Source organism: Heptranchias perlo, unplaced genomic scaffold (genome assembly GCF_035084215.1).
Source record: "Heptranchias perlo isolate sHepPer1 unplaced genomic scaffold, sHepPer1.hap1 HAP1_SCAFFOLD_133, whole genome shotgun sequence".
Lineage (NCBI taxonomy): Eukaryota > Metazoa > Chordata > Chondrichthyes > Hexanchiformes > Hexanchidae > Heptranchias > Heptranchias perlo.
This window is the reverse complement of record NW_027138569.1, coordinates 142,940-148,373: the sequence shown is the minus strand read 5'-3', so window position 1 is coordinate 148,373 and position 5,434 is coordinate 142,940. Positions and strand designations below refer to the sequence as shown.

The 5,434-nt window shown below is 41.7% G+C and overlaps 1 pseudogene; it reads right to left on the bottom strand.

Moving 5' to 3' along the window:
- On the bottom strand, window positions 1–5,169 carry LOC137308531 (probable G-protein coupled receptor 139; annotated as a pseudogene).
- Window positions 5,170–5,434: the final 265 nt, after the last annotated feature.

Genomic DNA, 5,434 nt, shown 5'->3' with positions numbered 1-5,434 from the left:
TTATTTGATGAATTTAACAATTAGAATGAAGGGATATTTCACCACATTCTTCAACTGCTTTCTGAATTTAGACTGTGTCACCGCATAAATACAAGTGTTTGTGCAGCAACTCAGGAGCTGGAGAATGAATCCCAGTTCTTGTACAAACACAGGTAGAAATATAGACCGAAAACCCAAAAACCACATCCTGTGCCATATAGTAAACACCATAAACACCACCCATAACAGGATAAAGTTCCCTGATATAGCAAACAGTAAAATGATGGATTTCCTTCGGCTCACCATCTCTGGGTCTCTGGGACTCTCCCCACTGCTGTGATTCCGGAGTCTCCTGCGGGCTCTGCTGGCAAATAAAATGTGCCTGACGGTGAAAGCATTGAGCAGCAGAACCAGAACAAATGGGACACCAGGGGTGAGAATATTATGAATAAATTCAAATGCTCCCCACACCGAGGAAGTTAGAACATTGTCTGTTATATCGCAAAACCAGGGGGAATTACGCGGGGTATATAGACCAGTGAACATAAAGTACCAGGAGATGTTCTTTAAACAGCTCAGCACAGTCACTGTTCCGAGAACCACAGATGCCGTTTTCTCGGTGCAATATTTAATTTTCAGCTTCTGACAACAAATGGCCACAAATCGATCAAAGTTGAAAGTTACCGTGAACCAGACAGAACAGTCTGTGGCTGCGAAAAGCAGGACGGCGTGGATATTACACACGGGAATGAAGAACCTGAAATCAAACTGTGCAGGATAAACAATTGGAATGTGTCTGAGTATCAGATCGATGATAACGACCAGTAGATCCGCCGCTGCCATGGCCACCAGGTAGTGAGTGACACATTTGGAGAGACCGCACGTTCCCCGAGACAGGATCACAATCGTCACTAAGTTAACTGTAAGCAAGGGAAATGAAGAAGGAAAACATACATCAGACAGTGCGCCCTGTGTATATTAGTACGGTCTCTAAGTCCACTGTAAATATTAGTAACGTCTCTGGTTTCGCTGTAAATGTTTGTACCGTCTCTCGCTCCACTGTAAATATTAATACAGTCTCTGGATTCACAGTAAAAAGTAATACGGTCTCTGGAACCCCACTAAATATAAGTACTCTCTATAGATCCCCTGTAAACATTGGTACCGTCTGTGTAACGCCTGTAAATATTAGAACCGTCCCTGCTCCGCCTGGAATTATTAGTACCGTCTCTGGAACTTCTGAAAGTATTAGAACTGTCTGGTTCCCCTTTAAATATTAGAACAGTCTCTGGATCCCTGATATATATTTGTAACATCGCTGGAAAGCCCATAAATATTAATACCGACTCTTGGTCCTCCTGCAAATATTAGTACTGTCTCTGGTTCCCCTTTCAATATTAGTACCGTCCCTGCATCCTCTACAAATATTGGTAACGTCCCTTTATCCCATGTAATTATTAGTGCTGTCCCTGGTTACCCCAATAAATATTAGTCCCGTTTCTGCATCCCATCTAACTATTCGTACCTGCTTTGCATCTCTTCTAAATATTCGTACCGTCTCTGGATACCCTGTAAATATTACACAGTCATTGAATCGCATTGAAAACATCAGTATAGTCTCTGGTTCCCCTTTAAATATTAGAACAATCCCTGAATCCCCTATAAATATTAGTACCGTCTCTGGAACCCCCGTAAATATTAGTACCGACTCTGGATCACCCCTAAAATATTAGTACTGTCTCTCGTCCCCCTGAAAATATTGGTACTGTCTCTGGTCCCCCTTTCAATAATATTACTGCCTCTGGGAAAACCTGTAAATATTGGTAGCATATCTGGATCATGTGTAATTAGTAGAACCGTCTCTGGATCCCCTGTAAATATTAATACCGTCCCTGTCGCCCTGTAAATATTCGTACCATCTATAGATCCCTGGTAAATATTAGTACCAAATCTGGATTATCAAAAAATAGTAGAACCGTCTCTGGTTCCCCTGCAAATATTCGTACCATCTCTTGATCGCACTGTAGACATTAGAACCATCTTTGGATCCCTATAAATATTCGGACTATCTCTGGAAACCACTGTGAATATTAATGCTCTCTCTGAAATCGCTATAAATATTGGCATAGTCTCTGGTTCCCCAGTAAATATTAGTACCATCTCTGGAACCCTGTAAATATTAGCACAGTCTCTGCATCCTCTGTAAATATTAGAACCGTCTCTGGATCACCTGTAAATATTACTAACTTCTCTGCAATGCATTGTAACTATTAGTACCGTCTCCGGATCCCTTGGAAATATTAGCGACTTCACTGGATTCCACTGAAAATATTAGTACCTTCTCTTGATTCCCCTGTAAGTATTAGTAATTCGCTGCAACCCAATGTAAGTATTAATGCCGTCTCTGGATAACACTGTAAATATTAATACTTTCGCCGGATCCCCTGTAAATAGTAGCACCGATTCTGGATCTTCCTGTAAATATTAGTGCAGACTGTGCATTCCCTGTAAACACTAAAACCATCTCTGGATCGACTTTTAAATATAAGTATAAACGCAATGTAAGGTCTTCTACAAGTATGTAAAAACGAAGAGAGTAGCAAAAGTAAACGTTCGTATCTTAGAGGCTGAGACAGGAGAAATTATAATGGGGAATCAGGAAACGGCAGATGTGTTAAACAAATACATTGTATCTGTCTGCACTGTGGAAGACAATAAAAGCATACAAGAAATAAAGGGAACGAAGGGGCTCATGAGAATGAGGAACTTAAAATAATTAATATCAGCCAAGAAAAAGTACAGGAGAAACTAATGGGACGAAAAGCAGATCAAGCCCCTAGACCTGATGGCCTATATCCTCGTGTTCTAAAAGAGGTGGCTGAAGACATAGTGGATGCATTGTTTATGACCTTCCAAACTGCCCAACATTGTCAATCGGTCCCAGCGGATTGGAAGGTAACAAATGTAACCCCGCTGTTCAAGAAAGGGGTGAAAGAGAAAACAGGTAACTTCGGGGCAATTAGCCTGATATCAGTCGTCGGAAAAATGTTGGAATCCATTCGTAAGGAAAAGGTAACATGGCACTGAGGACATCATAATGTGATAAGGCAGAGTCAACGTGGTTTTATGAGAGTGCAATCGTTTTTGACAAAGTTATTCGAGCTTTTTTTGAGAATGTAACTAGAAGCGGAGACACATGGGATTTTCAAAAGGCATTCGAATCGGTGCCACATAAAAGGTTGTTCCGCAAGGTAAGGGTTCATGGGGTTGGGGGCAACATATTAACATGGATTGAGTTATGGATAACGGACAGAAAACAGTGAACAGTAATAAACGGCTAATTTTCACGTTGACAGGCTGTAACTAATGGGGTACTAAAAGGATCGGTGCTTGGGCCTCGGCTATTTGCAGAATATCTTAATGAGTCGATAATGGGACCGAGTGTTATTTGTCCAAGTTTGCTGACGATACAAAGCTAGGTGGCAAAGAAAGCTGTGAGAAGGAAACAAATATTCTGCAAACGGATATAGACAGGTTAAGTGAGCGGGCAAGAAAGTGGCAGATAAATTATAATGTGGGGACATGTGAGGTTATCCACTTTGCTGGGAAGAATATAACAACAGGATATTGTTAAATGGTGAGAAACTAGTAAATGTTGGTGTTCAGAGAGATGTGAGTGTCCCTGTACAAGAAACACAAAAAGTTAGCATGGAGGTACAGCAAACAATTGGAAAGCAAATAGCATGTTGGCCTTTATTGCAAGGGGGTTGGAGTACAAGGTAAGGAAGACTTACTTCAATTGCACAGAGCTTTGATGAGATTGCACCTGGAGTACTGCGTACAGTTTTGGTCTCCATATCTGAGGAAGGACAGACTTCGAGGTGGTGCAACGTCGGTTCACTCGATTAATTCCGGGGATGAGATGGCTGTCGTATGAGGAGATTTTGAGTAGAATGGGCCTATACTCTCTGGAGTGCATAAGAATGAGAGGTGAGCTCCTTGAAACATGTAAGATTCTGAGGGGGCTTGACAGTGTAGATGTCGAGAGGTTGTTTCTCCTGATTGGAGATTCTGGAACTAAGGGATAGCGGAGGATAAGGGAGTGACCATTTAAGACTGAGATGAGGAGGAATTTCTTCACGCATAGGGCTGTGAATCTTTGGAATTCTCTCCCCCATAGGGCTTTAAATGATGAGTCATCGAGTATATTCAAGGGTGAGATAGATAGATTTTTCGACTCAAGGGGAATAAAGGGATTTAGGGATCGGGCAGGAACGTGGAGTTGAGGTCGAATATCAGCTGTGATCTGATTGAATGGCGGAGAAGGCTCGAGGGTCCATATGGCATGTTCCTGCTCCTTTTTCTTATTTTTCTATTTTCTTTATACCGTCTCTGGATCCCCTGTAAATATTAGTACTGCCTCAGGCGCATGCTCAGCACCGTTTGATAGAGCCTCTCTCCCATGGTCCCAATGTAAATTGAATCTCAAACCCAGAGGCCCAACTTTAATCTATCTGCCATCTCTGTTAACACTTCAATATATCTCCTATCCATGGTACGGCTAAATTGTTAGGCTAGATTTGACAGCATAACAGCAACTCGAACACAGAGAGTGTGGAACAGAGAATGGTAAGAAATGTAATACAGTGAAACATGGTTTATGGAATTAATAGGTGGAGATAAAGATTTACCAGTGACACCGTTGGCAGCGAGTGAGGGGCAGAGAATGGAAAGAACAGTCATGCAGTGAAACATGGTTTATAGAATTAATAGGTGGAGATAAAGACTTACCAGTGATACCGTTGGCAGCGAGTGAGGGGCAGAGAATGGAAAGAACAGTCATACAGTGAAACATGGTTTATAGAATTAATAGGTGGAGATAAAGACTTACCAGTGACACCGTTGGCAGCGAGTGAGGGGCAGAGAACGGAAAGAACAGTCATACAGTGAAACATGGTTTATAGAATTAACAGCTGGATATGGAAACTTACCAGAGACACCGGCAGCAGCGAGGACGGGGTAGTAAATTACTTCTATACCCAAAATCGCAAAATATATCCGATCCTCTAATGATAGTGAATCATAATATTCATACAGGTATTAAATAGTCCAGAATGGATTGCTCCAATCTGGAAGATCCCGAACAATTGTTGTAACATTCCAATCTATTGTTCTCAGATTCTGACCCATTGTTGTAACATTCCAATCTATTGTTCTCAGATTCCGACCTGTTGCTGTAACATTCCAATCTATTGATCTCAGATTTCGATCGAATCTTTCCATCTGTGTAGAGCCACTGATCCCTATTAATGCCGAAGAAGATGGTTCCACTCACGCTGTGGGATAACACGTTGCCAGTTCGCTTATTTATAGCCGAGAGAAAAACACTCCTGTTACACAATTAGGGCCCACGGAGACTGAGATTAATTACAGTCACTGAACAAACACATTCAGT